The 14,728-nt window shown below is 35.1% G+C and overlaps 1 protein-coding gene across 7 annotated transcripts in view; it reads left to right on the top strand.

Moving 5' to 3' along the window:
- The window catches only part of Ccser1 (coiled-coil serine rich protein 1), a 1,339,591-nt gene that overhangs the window by 4,042 nt on the left and 1,320,821 nt on the right, over window positions 1-14,728 (top strand). The gene's annotated exons all lie outside the window — the stretch shown is intronic.

Genomic DNA, 14,728 nt, shown 5'->3' with positions numbered 1-14,728 from the left:
ATGTAATCTTGCCCTACAGTATGACTGACAGTTTCTCCTTGATTTCCCTATTGGATAGTGACAAAATTTGCATTCCACTGAGGACATAGGCTTCTATCAGCAATGTTATCTTCACTACACAAGAGTGTCAGTTCACAGTAAACATGAAGTCAGGGGTGGGAGAAGCAGTAGGAAAAGATGGTGAGATTGAGGAAGAAACACTAACAAAAGAAATATATTTCACTATGAAACTTAACATAAATGTAAAATGTGAAGCTGACCATCCTAAACTGAAATTGATACAATACCAAGACAGTCTTATCAATCCTGTTTTGAGCAATCATATTGCATTGTAACTGTGTCTAGAAAGCTAAATTAAAAGAAAAAAAGATGGTGGTGGGAAATGTTTATGAGAGTCTTCGATAGGATATTAAAAATTGTTCAGATTTCTAGTTAGATAATTGACAAAGAAGTTGATCAGCCAAATTCCTTAAGACATGACCTTTGGTTTTGTTTATTTACACTGAACTCACAATTTTAAAATTTTAATTCAACTGATTTAACTTTTTCAATAGGTTCTGATCCTAAATAAAATCCAAAGGTCTTTTATAAGGAAACATCTTTCTAATATCTAACTCCTAACCTAGAGCAGTTGTTCTCAAAATATGTTGCCCGAGTAGCAACAGCAACACCTGTTAATTTTTTTAAATGGATCTGGAGCCTTACCACAGAGTAAGTAAATCAGAAACTTTTTAGGGTCTCCTGTGTAATTGTTACAAAAGTTTGACAGATGCTGACATTGTGTACTGTAGAATGAAATTTAAGGTTTTGTCTTGTCTGTGTTTTGTATTTAAATACTTTGCTCAACTGGTAGTAAACTTAGATTTAATGATTTAGCCTTGGAAAATACATTTTCATCAAGATATTTTCGTCTTAACTATATTTCCTTGAAAACTGGGCTCCTACCTCTGAAAGCACTTCATTTCCTGAGCCCTTTTGTCTGCCAGCAGACTCCTGAAAATATAACCAGTTTCCTGGCTCTGTAAACATTGCCAGCTCTTAGATGTATGTTTCAGTTCAATACTCATTCTTGGATTTTCACGATGCCAAACATTTATGGCATGTTGCCATGACCCTAGATCCTCAGACTGGTTGGACTCCTTGGAAGTATTTATAGCTGGGTTTCTATAGTGTTTTTCAGGCGACTGCAAATTTATGACCAATACCAGCCTGGTTCATTTTGCTGCATGTAACCATTTCTTTCCTGGCTGTGTCCTACTATAGAGATACTCATTAATTATCAATGATAACAAATAATCTATAAACGTTTATTAAGTGTAAGTCAACCAGTTTCAAAAGAATGTACCTCCTACTATATACTCTTTTTTCCCCATTTACGCAAACCTTTTATTTTTAGGTAGTACAACTTCTTTTTAAATTTTTTGTTAAGTTTACTTATTGGTACATTTTAGTTATACAGTACAGTTACATTCATCATTGGGATCTTGTACCTTTACATGATGTATCTTGGTTCTTATTTCTTCCCCATTCCCTGGCCCTCCCTTCACCACCTCCATCCTTCCCTATTTACAAAGACTTTGTTTCCTTAAAGAATAAACTCTCAATAACTTGTGATGGTTGGTGAGGAGCTTATAACCACAATAAATGAAATGCAAGTTATTCTGTGTCTTGTTTGGTGCCAAAAGATGATATATATGTATACAAATATTTCCAGTGTGTACAAATGAATTCTTTAGAGTTTGCCCGTTTTCCTTTTTCTAGGTACTTGTTAATTTTGAGATCATCTGACCCTTTCAGGTTCTCCTTCCTAAGCGTCTTTAAATACATTTAGAAAATGTAGGATAAGAAAAAAAACAAATTCCGGGTGGTATGGGGCCACCTCTTACCTTCCACATCGGTTGTTGAAACAGCGCTGTTCCTGTGCTCATGAAGCCTTTGTTGAGCCAGGTTTATTTCCCTAATCAACCTTTCTGGAAGTCTCAGTTGTATGTCTTCCATATTAATCAAATTCGGACTAACTTGTGTCTATGTACCTATTTATATTAAATGAGCTCTTTCTTGAGAATAGTTACATATAATTACTATGTGAAATTGTTGTATTGTTGTGTCTGAGGTTTTGTATATGTGATATATATGGTTGTATATGGTTTTGTTCATTGTTGTAATGCCCAGAGACAGGGCAGAAATAAGCATTAACATTCTGGGCAATTGTTCCTTTAGAAAACTTTTTATGTTATAGATACATTGCCAGAGCATTAAATCTGAGCATATGAAATATGTTAAGTGAGTCTTTGTAATATACAGTAGTCTTCAAGACATTTAGAAAAGTTTTAAGGGAGAAAAGCATACCTGTATCCCCAATACACCATATTAGAAGGTTAGGAAAAGAAGTACCTCTTAACTTAAGTGAGGTGTAATATTACAATGCAGACTAAGATCAATTTATTTAAGGTAAATTTCCAATATGATTTATAGATAACAAAACTAATGTGTTTGTACATTAGTATTCCTGAATTCTCAAAACACTGTTACCTAATGGACAGGTAGCTCAAGATAAATCATTTGATTATTTTCAGTATTTAATATGCAGAAGACAGATGAATACTGAAACTTTTCATTAACAAATGACTTCTTGAAAAGGTAGACTGTACCACCTACTGAATCAATCTTAAAAAATACAGATTACTAAATCAGCCTATTAAAGAGAACATTGCAAACTAGTACATAAGCATGTAAACTTTTAGCAAAATTATCACTAAAATTGACCTTAAGGGGTATTTTTTACAGAATACCCCAAAGTGTGATTATTGTGGTACTGGGAGATAGCTTCTCCAGCAGCACTGCAGCTGCTGAAAGCCTGAAGGACCCTGGAGTGGGGAGGTCTGAGTTGATTGCAGGGACAGGGCAATGTGAATCCAAAGCCCTTCTGGAAACACCAAGGGGATAAAGACCCCCAAAATGCTAAGCTTTCAGTGAAGAGATGGAAAGAATTGCTTCCCAAGATATTTCTGAAGAAAGTCAGATCTACCACACAATGATATATAAAGGACCTAGACTTCGGAGTCTAATGCAGGGAATAAGCATGAGATATTTTGTAAGCAGTGCTATAATTTAAATACAGTGCAGAATAGTAAATTTGAAATTCAGGAAATCCTTCTGTACCTCTTCTGGTCTGATAAACCTTAATCTCTCCAGTTGCCTTTGATGCAAGGGAGCTATCCAGGGTACTGTGGTGCTCCTTTCCTGTCTTGCAAAAGTGTGATATATATTGTGTTTGTTTATGCTATTAAACTGCTATTGCAGATGGTGCCTCATTGTCTTTTAGTCTCGTGGATCTAGTGGATTCTAGTAGGTTCTAGTACATTCAAAGAAACTCACTCATGCTACAATTCTGTTCTGAGTTCCAGTTATATTCTGTGTTAATGTTATTAAATCTTCATTTAAAGTATCATGATTGTTTGCTTGTGCTTGATGCTGTACGAAGCCAGGAATTTTTAATTTTATTCTCTTTCGAGCATAAAGTGAGAGCTGAGTGAATAAACACATGACTGGTTAAGCTGAACTTTGTCACCTTATGTGACCTATTTCAGTGCTAGCCACTGTCTTGAGTCACACCTAAGCTCACTTTGAATACCGCCCTCCCTGGCTATTTCATAGACTTAAAATGCATTCTTAATTTGGAACTGAGTAACCTAAAATGCCTAAAAGTCTTGGATAAATGCAGGACTGGTGTAATTATGGCATGTGCATTCGGGATCAATGAGATCTCAGAAAGCAAGAAGCAGCAGCGCAAACTTGTTTGGAGAATGCAGGTCAAAGGAGAGTCTTTCACTTCCTCAAGTGAGAACGCGGAACAGCAACTCCACCTTCACTTTCTGAAGGTGCTGGAATGTGGCATCTTCTCTCACTACCCACAGCCCATCTTCCTGTTTTGAAATGTCTACCAATTTGAGACCATATGAAGCTGGCAGAATTCCTTCATTCAGTAAACAAATATTCCTGTGCCCTGAAGCTTGCAATTTAGTTCGTGCTTTCTGAACTCTTATTATCTCTGGTCCTTGGCAGCTGAAAAGTTGGTAGACTAATTTTCACCACATTAGCAACCTCTTCTCTTGCCACACAACGTGTGTTTATTTTCAGCACTTTATGTAAGATATCTTACCACTAATGGTGTTGACTTCCTGATTACTTTTACATGATGTTGATAATTGTGTGTTTAAATATATCTTTCCTTATAGCGATATCTCAGAATAGTTTAGGTTTAGTTTCTCTTGGTCAGAAATTTCCTGTGTTCCAACTGCATGAACCATAAAAAAAAATTATGCCACCTTTACATAGGGAATATTTTCACTTTATAGATCTAACTTTCATATTTTACAGTACATATACTATCTATTCTGCAGGTCATGTGTTTTTGTTTCCTGTTTTTTTTTTCCTTTCAGTTATTGCGAACAGTAATGGTTCAATTATGAGACAGAAAAAGGAAAGCTGTATTTTTTAAGCAATTTTCCCTTGGGAATCCACATTCATAACTCAGAAATAATATAGGTGATCAGGGCCGGGGATTGATTTAGCTCAGTGGTTCTGCTACCTGCCTTGCAAGTGTAAGGTCCCGAGTTCAATCCCCAGAACCAATATATATATATATATATATATATATATATATATATATATATTATATATATATAGGTTCAAAATAGATAAGTGTAAAGGAAATGACTTTTAAAGTTTGAAAATAAAACATAATGAATAAAACAGAAGTTTTGGTAACCATCCTGAATTAACACAGGGAAACTAATAATTTCTTTACTAAACATTTAGAATTATGTCAAATATATGATCTACATAAATTTTGTGAAAAGCCACTAGTGCCATTTTCTAGTAATACTGGAGCTGAAACACTCAGGTAAAAACTATGTTTAATCTGTCTAAAAGAAAAATTTTCTGAAAACTGTTTCAAAGTTGGTTATGTATATACACACAGTTAAGATGCTTTTGTAGTGAAACTGTTAGGAGAAAGGGATGAATTTTAGCAGACATGGAATCACTTGTGTTGTATAAATGTAGCCCTAGGAATTCCTGGCATTCAGTGGTGTTTAGGACTCCTTAGGGACCAAAAGTGAAGATGGCTTGTGATTTAAAGTGTGGTCATGGAAAGATGGAGTCTTGCTGTGGTTACATTGTTCTTCCAAGGGAGAAAATAATGCAGTTCTCACCCTCATCAAAAACTAGTACAGGTATTATAGAATTAATCTTTTTCACTGGACTATCTTTTGACAGTCATATTTGGATTGGTCTTTGTATGTAAGTGTATGTACAGACACACACTGCTACATAGAATAGTAATTTCTTATGCTATCTGTCTCGGATAAGCTGCTTCTAATGAGTCTTGATATTTTTAATCTTTTTTTTTTTTTTTGGGTACCGGAGATCGAACTCGGGTCCTTGTGCTTACAGAGCAGGCGGCGAAACTGCTGAGCTAAATCCCCAGGTTAATCTTGTTTTTAAAGGGGTTAGTCAGTGTTCTTCAGAGAAACGTTACCAATAAGATCTGTGTATATATGTATGCATACCTGTCACAATATTTATTTTAAGGAATTGGCCCATATGACTGAGATGACTGGGAAGATGGAAAGTCAAGCAGAAGATATATGTTATTGTTTCAAGGCAGAATTCCTTCTCAAGGAAGGCTCAGATTTTGCTCTTAAAGCTTTCAACTGATTAAATGAGGACCATTCATATTATTGAAAGTAACATGCTTTATTTAAAGTCAAACAACTGTAGATGTAAAATATATCTACAAAGTACATTCACAGCAATATCTAGGGCAGTGTTGGACCAAACTAAGAAAACAAAGTATTGGCCTAACTAAGTTGAAACTTAAAATTAACTGTCACATCACAGAGGGTGAGGAGTAATACGTCATCAAGACCTTTCTGGTTTACATGAGATCTATCTATCTATCTATCTATCTATCTATCTATCTATCCATCCATCTGTCTTAGGGTTTACTAGAGAAACATATAGAATACATGATATACAAGTATATAAGAATTTACAAAATTGGTTTACAATGGCCAGCCACAGCGTCAGATGTGGAAGAGTGCAGAGGGTCTGACTGCACACTGGACATCTGAAGGATTCAGTGGAAGGCCTGGAGCTCACTGCAGTGTCCTGTCCAAGTCTGTATCAGGAGCCTGATGGGTCTGCAGTGAAAGGCTGAAGAGTCTGCACTGAAGTCAGGAGATAATGTCCAAGGTGAAGGCGAAGACTGAAGCTCCTCCAAAGAAACCAAAGCAAATCCTTCTTCATTTCCCCTTTATACCATCCAAGTGACAACCTGCCCTAGGGTGGGGCTTCCACACCCTAGGGTGTGCAGTTTCAGAGCCACTATTTAGTTGAGCTTCTCTTAATCAAATCGACACAGTCATATACCAAATATATATGGTGTGTGTACCATACACACCATGTATATATACACCATATATAGTATTTTGTTTTGTTTTGTTTTTGTACCAGGAATTGAACTTGGGACCTTGTGAGGCAGGTTGTGAGGTTGTGAGGCAGGCACTGGAACCACTGAGCTAAATTCCCAGCCCTATACACCATATATATAACATATATATATATACCATATATACTTATATACACCATATATATATATATATATATATATATATATATATATACACACACACACATATATCCCTTTGGTCAGAGATATTTTCTCATTATTCAGTTATTGGCCCATTTAGACACAGGTTTATTGGGCATGTGCCATGTACAAGGGACACTGTTATGGAACTGAATAAAGAAAACGAATGACAAAAGCAGTGTCTGCTAAGTGCCAAGTGTGTTAATTGTAATGGAAGAACCACAAATAGATGTTCGTATGATAGATAAATTTGAGGAATAAAAATATGCAGTTTTCAACTTTGCCAATTAAAAGTCATCTTTCCTATGAATGACAAGAGAAAAGAGCTTATAGTAAGTACTAATATGCCAACTACCTATTCTTATGGATTCAAGAATGAGTCATATGTAAAATTGCATTATGCAAGGTATGTTTACCCACTGAAGTCAGCTGCAGGTGGACAGTGTTGGTGTGCATAGGTTGATTTTAGCATTTTAAAGGTTTTATATCTATATCCAATGTATGCAAAGGTAATTCAGTATACCATACTGAAAGGGATCTGACTAGTGGACTGTCATGTTCTATTAAGGTTCTTGCTTTTCATAAAGGATAAGGTGATAAATACTTACCGGCTCTAGATGGAGATTTCTAATAGCACTTTTGTATATTATGGAGCTTTCTTTTGTATCTCTCCCCTTATTCATTGAGTATGGACTTGTCTGCCTGGCTTTGGAAGCCCTTCGTAAGCTCGTCACATCTTGTTAATTCAAACAGATCTTCCACTTTGTTAAGTTCACGTAACTTAGAGTACCCTCACCCACATGGCACATGAATTTAATCCTTTCTGTATATGCAAATCTCAGCTGTCATTACAGGTCTAACTCCACGAAAGCTTCCGTGACGACTTCAACCTGCCTGGGGAGTTTGCTTTGTGGCAGTCTAAGTTGTGAGCAATACCTAGTTGGCAACAGACAATTTAGTACAGTCTGTTCTGCTACAGTGAGTTTTTTTGTAATGTGAATTAGCTCCTACATAACGGAGAAATAGGGGAATTATGTTAGTAAAATGTGGATGTTGACTCCTGTATGATTTTTCCCCAGCATATTAATATTTAGCTTCAGCAGATAACTACAGCTGAATGCAAACTACGTAGGCAAATATAAATTTCAGTAGAGGGATATAGTACTTTTATGTAGCCCATATTCTTTTATTGGTGTAGGTGGGCCATGGTTTTAACTTTGGAAGTGCTTATTGTATGGATTTCCACAGTTTGTTCATCTTTACCTTTTCTTTCTTTCTTTCTTTTTTTTTTTTGGTACCAGGGATCAAACTCAGGACCTTGCGCTTGTGAATCTCCAGCCCTTCACCTTTTCTTTATACAGAACTTTTAACCAAGCTACCTTTGCCGTCTTTTTAAAAGAACAATTTTATATATTCCCTTTGTTTTCTTTTTATATATTTCTTCATTGAGAATTTTGCTTGTCCTTTTAGGCATAGAGGATTTTTATAAAAATCATTATGGTTTTGGTTAGAACTTGGTGTTGTTAAGTTAAATAAATTTTTAGTGTTTTGGCTACAGTCTTATTTTTGGAGATTCATTTGTTATATTTATCATTCACTTTTTAGAATGAAAGACATGTATCACAATAGTGGAACAAATAATTATACTTCAAATTATGTACTATTTTTTCAGTATCTACTGTGTGTCACTCACTATTGCTGTGGTTTGATGTGTAAAAAGTGAACAAGGCTTGCATCTTAGTGCACAGAGACTTAAAGCAACATCCCCATTTGACAGTGGTTCTGTGGCTTAGCCCAGTTGAAGGGAAGGGAGAGATAACAATGAGGAGTAATTCTGATGGTCCTGCACGTTCTTCGCTATGCCTGCTCTCCTCTCCCATTCCTGCCTTTTAAAGCCAGTTTCTTCCAGACTTCATCTCTCAACTCAGTCATCACTTTATCATACTATATTGAGCTTCCACAGCACCACGCACCTCTCTTCCATAGCACTTAAAGTAACTATGAGTTTACTGTTACTTGTGAAATCTTATAAATGCCTTTCTTTCAGCCTTAGACTGTAAGCTGCATGCAAATAGAGAACATGTTCCTTTCATTCCATATCTTAGCAAGTCTCCACATGCACACTGGGAATTAATAAACATGCATGCACTATATAAGTACATGCATGTATATATCAGGTATTTAGTAAATTTTAGTGGAATGAAAGGATTAATGGCTAAATTAACATTCTTTTTATTTTTCAACAACTAAATTTCAAATATTCTTCTTAGAATCAATTTTTTTCTCCTCTCTGTTATCACTTTTGCTATTACTGCTTTACCAGCCTGAATATTATTGCTCATAAAAACACTTTGGCACCCAAACTACATAATACCTTCCCCCCTCCCCCCCATTAAGTTTATTGGTACATTTTAGTTATAAATACAGTTACATTCATCATTGGAATCTTGTACCATTACATGAGTCTCTTGGTTCTTATTTTTTTTCCCCTTCCCTTGCCCTCCCTTCACCCCCTCCACCATTCCCTATTTGAAAAGACCTTGTTTCCATTTTTTTCCTCTTCTTATATTTTTCCCTTTCCCTTTTTTGCCTTCCCCTACCCCTCCCAATTCCTCTGCTCTTTTAGACCTTTTCTTCCTTTTACACAATATCAGTTATACATTTTTAAAATTACAATATTAAGATCTAGGAGACATTACCATAGATTTTTCAGAATTTAAAAGGATATAGAAAGCATATTACAAAAATCTTTTTTGAAATAAATTTGACAACTTCTAAGAAGTACCTTGGAAGACAAATTAATGAAACTAACTCTGAAGGAAATATAAAATTTGAATAGCACCTATTAAAGAAAGTATATTCCTAGCTTGAAAACCTACCTATATGACAACAGCAGGCTCACAAACATTTTAACTGATAAATTATATCAAACAATTAAAGCAGAAAAAAGAAGGAACACTTCTGCCCTCATTTTAGGAACTCAACCTTGTGCTAATTCTAAAATTGGATAAAGATAATAGAAGAAAAAAGTATGAACATAGATAGAAATTTGTTTAACAAAACAAACTATTAGAAGTCAGATCTGGCAGTATGTAGAAAGTGGTTTTGTTATAGGGATGGCAGTGTTGATTCAGCATTGGAAGATCCACCCCCAAAGTCATCATTTTAACAGGAAAAGAAAAAGCCATATGATCCTGTCACTAGTTGGAGAAAAAGTATTGGACTAAATTCTAGAGCTGTTCATGGTAAAAGCTATCAGGAGACTAGAAGTAGAACAGAAACTTCTCAACAGGTTAAAGACATGTACTCCATACTTCCAGCGAGAACGCCTTATGTGAATGGAGAAGATACAATGCTTTCTCCTTAAGGTGGGGAACAAGGGCAGATATGCTTACTCTTTATCTGTCCATTAAACTTTGAAACCTAGTTCCCACCAAAATAGTCTGGCAATAAAATGACACAACTAGGATAGGATTGGCATGGCAGAAGCAAAATCTTTATATGTAGATGAAATGATCATCTACAGAGAAAATACTAAGAAATGTCTAGAAGCCCCTAGAACTTGTACTTGAATTTAGCAGGATTAGAAAACACAAGATATATATAAAAATTCAGGTCTGTGTATACTTGCTATAAATGCAGAATTGGATATTGAAATTTAAAAGTTATGTAGGTGTACAAAGGACCTAGAAAAGTTAAAAACAAAAACAAAAAGAAAAACGGTGTTGGAAGACATTTAGTACCTAATTTTAAGACTTCTTCTAAAGCTACAGTAATCAAGGCAGTGTTGGTGTAAGGAAAGACATATAGATCATTGAAATAAAATAGAGAATCTAGAAATAGAACCACAGATATATGGTCCACTGAGTTTTGAAAGATTATTTAACATTAGCATTTTATAGAATACAAACAATTCAAGAGCCGAGGAAGAGATAGTGTCTTCAGCAAATGGCACTAGAACACCTGGTATCCGTATATAAAAAATTAACCTCAACCCTTTTTTTCCATACATGAAAATAACTTGAAGGGATCTATGAACCTAAATATGAAAGCCTAAAAGTATAAAACTTTAAGAAGAAATTGTAAGGGAAAATGTTTATGAATTCAGGGTAGGCAAGAACTACCTAGGATACAAAAGACATGACGTATAAAAGAAAAAATTGATAAATGAGAGTCCATCAAAATTTAGAACTTTAAATGACATCATTAAAATGAAAAGTAGTCCTTAAACAGACCATATATACAATGCATATAACCTATGAGCAGAATATATAAAGAACTCTTAGAGCTCATTAATAGACAACCCAATTAAAAAGTAGACATAAGAAGATGATAAATAGCCAGTATAGCACAAGGAAAAGTGTGCAACTGTAGAGTCAGAAAAATACTAATCAGTACAATAACCAGATGGAATTATGCAGTCATTAGGGAGATGAAGTTAAAAGTTTAAAAAGCCTTGTCATGACTTTTTCTTTTTGTTGGATTCTCTCCCTTTGCGTTTAATTTGTCACGCCCAGTGGATTCATTCTGCTGGGTTTCCTGGGGTTGTGATCCTCATTGTCTTTTCCTAGGGTATTGTCTAAAATTTTTTGGAGTGCCAGTTTGGTATTCATGAAGTTCCTGAGGTGTTCTTTATCATGAAAGTATCTTATTTCTCCATCAATTTTGAAAGATAGTTTTGCAGGTTACATCAATCTGGGTTGGAGGCTGTTTTCCTTTAGGGCTTGAAATACATCACTCCAAGCTCTTCTTGCCTTGAGGGTTTGCATTGAGAGGTCTGCTGTGATTCTGATGGGCTTTCCTTTGTATGTGATTTGTTTCTTTTCTCTCACTGCTTGTAGAATTTTGTTCTTCTGTTGGATTTTTGGAATCCTTGCTATTATGTGCCTATATGTAGATTTTTTTTGATCAAGGCTATTTGGAGTCCTATATGCCTCACTTATCTGTATGTCAAGTTCTTTTCCCCTGCTTGGGAAGTTTTCTGCCATCACTTCTGTGAACAGTTTTTTTTATGTCATCTGCGCTCTCTCCTGTTTCTTCATTGACTCCAATCAGTCTTATGTTATTCTTCTTTGCATTGTCTAGCAGGTGCTGGATTGGTTTCTCATGGTCCCTTACAATTTTAAAGCAATTTTTCTTTTCCTGGTCACTAATTGCAATCTTATCTTCTATATGTGAAATTCTATCCTCACATTGGTTCATTCTGCTACACAGACTTTCAATGGAGTTTTTAATCTCTTGGAAATCTGTTTGTGTCTGTTTTATGGATTCCATTTATTTCCTATGTTGGGATTCCATCATGTTCCTCAGATCCTCTATTTTGTCATCTGTGTCCTCTCTAGGTTTATTAATCATGTCTTGCACCATGAGCACAATCTTTGCTCTTATCTGAGTAATTCTGATTTCATTTTTCCCAGATCCTTTTTTGTTGCCAGTTCAGAGAGTCCAGGTGGTTGAGTATCAGATTGTTCCATCTCATTTCCCTTTGGGGTTGCTGTAGGTGATCTGGAAGTCTGTTTTTGAGGCTTGTTTATGTGTCTTCTCATTTCCACGGGGCGGGCGTGCTTCTGGTGCCCATGCTGCTCACTTTCTCTGCCCTTGGAGTTTGGGATGGCAGCGAGGGAGCTTCCTTCTGGGTTCTGGGACTGGCTCAGCTTCTCTGCCCTAGGATCCTGAGATGGAGTCGGGGAGCTTCCTTCCGGGTGCTGGGACCAGCTGAGCTTCTCTGCCCTAGGAGCCTGGGATCCACAATACCTTTTTTAAAGTGGAAGATATAAACTACTTGTCAGGTCATTCTATTTATTGATTTTTCTACTAAACTTAGCAGTTGGACTTATTTCTTGAAATTCTATTTTAGTTAGCTCATACTTTCCTGAACTTGCTTCCATGCCCTACTGGGCCGAGTTGTAGCTAGGAGATGTTCATGTTCTTGCCAGGACAACTTGATTATAGAAAGAAAAGTTTATTATCTGTTGGGTTAATTTTAATTTTATGTGTGTGGAGATGCCTTTACTGTTTCCCATTAAATATGGCATGTAAGTGACTGGATTATTTTAAAGGAAACACAAGACTTAGTTTCCTCTTTGTGAAATGAAATGCCAAATTTGTTCATTTTGATCAATTATGTGTTTTTGTACAGTCCAGTAATTTAACTGTTATTATCCAGTATTCAAAAAATCAACCAAAATATAAATTAATCTAAATCAGTTACTCCTGAGTAATAGTTTTGCCAGATTTTGGGATCATTATTATTTTTATTTTAGTGAACACTTTTTTTCTGGCTACCTATAGTTGAATTTTGATGAGAAAAACATTTTAACCAATTAACTTCTAGATAAAATATAAGATAATAAAATATAAAACATTATTTCTATTTGTTTTATAGATGACATTTGAAATGCTAATTCTATTCCTTTGTTACCTTCCACCTTTAACATATTCTAATCTCAAAGGCCTCAATTAGATTTCAATTAAAATTGTCAGAGAAGTAGAGTGTTTTTGCAATTTAACAAACAAAATACATCATTTTTTATGCATAGGATCGCTAGCTCATCAGTTATAGAATGCCGCATAATCAAAGTAACATGTAAATAATTAAAGAGTTACATGATAAAACTTGGAAGGGTGAAAGAAACAATAAGTGTATGCCTGCATGCCTTTTGTGTAATACATTACTACCTTTAAGATAAAGTCTCATTTCTTTTTTTTTTGTACCAGGGATTGAACTCAGGACCTTGCACTTGGGAGGCAGGCGGCAGCACCACTGAACTAAATTCCCGGCCCCAAATCTCATTTCTTTATCGTGCACTTTTCAGATTTATGTTTTATACCCTACTTCCACTCACATTGTTCATAGACTAGTCTTGGGTTGACTTGCTGTATTTTACTTTTCAGTATCTGTTATATTCAAAGTGATTATTTTAGATCAGAATCTATATATATGAGGAGCTGATTACAGATAGCTGAACCAGGGGAATATGGTCTTCATATAATCATTGCTTTGAAGGTCATATTACCTATTGTAAATTGTTTTGACTATATTAATGCATATTCTATCTGTGAAGTAACTGGTGATGAAAATTGTATATGTTATTTTTTCATATGCTGGATAAGTTATATTCTGGAGAAAAGACTCAGCATCCTTTTGTAATAAAAATCAGTGAAAAACTAAAAATCTGCAAAAGATAAATATGAAAAATAAGACCAGAATTTTATATTATGCAGTCATGCACTCATAAGCATTCTCATGATGTATTGTCACAGGATGCTTTTTCCTGTGATATTGACGAGTGAAGAAAGAGCTGGTAGATTTTTTTGAAGTAATCTGATAACTGTTATATAGAATAACAGCTGGCACTTGCTGAAAGCTGCTATTAAGTATCTATGAAGCAACACTTTTGCCTCCCCCAAGACTTAGAAAGAAAATCAACTTTAAATGGGAGAAATATTTTAAAGTAAAATATTTAACTAAAGTAGTTAAAAAACAATGAGTGAAGGAAAGCACTGTTCTTTTTGATGTGAGATTATGTTACCTAATTTTTTAACATTTATGTATATTACTAATCTTTAGAAATGTGGCACCAAATTTATATAGCACAGATGTAGAATTTTAATCAACATCTCCAGTGCAAGGATAGAAAAGCAAGAGATACTTTATTATGTAAAGTCTCTTTAAAATTTTATATAGTATAGAATAATACTTTTCACAAATTATGCTTTTTCTTATGTTTAAATTTAACAGATGTAAAGGGTATGGTCTTAATATCATCTGTGTTCCAGTGCATGTTACTTTTGAATTAGTCTGGAAAGATAGTTACTGTCTTTTTTAATTTCTGTCAAGTTTGGTCCAACAGCTTGTACTTTGTACAAGAAGTGGATCATAATAAAGACATGAGTTAAATAATGAAAGAGGGAGGTGTTGCTAGAACATTTTATTTAGTATTGGTAATTTTGTTAACTTTTGACTCTTTTTTTTGGTGCTGGGGATCAAACTTGGGACCTTGCGCTGGCAAGGTAGGCAGCAGAACCACTGAGCTAAATCCCTGGCCCTTAACTGCTTTTTTAATGATAAAG

This window comes from Heterocephalus glaber, unplaced genomic scaffold, assembly GCF_053883595.1.
Source record: "Heterocephalus glaber isolate CG9 unplaced genomic scaffold, H.glaber_assembly_v1.0 deba00001454, whole genome shotgun sequence".
In the NCBI taxonomy this organism is placed as follows: Eukaryota; Metazoa; Chordata; class Mammalia; order Rodentia; family Bathyergidae; genus Heterocephalus; species Heterocephalus glaber.
This window is presented reverse-complemented; position numbering and strand designations above follow the sequence as displayed.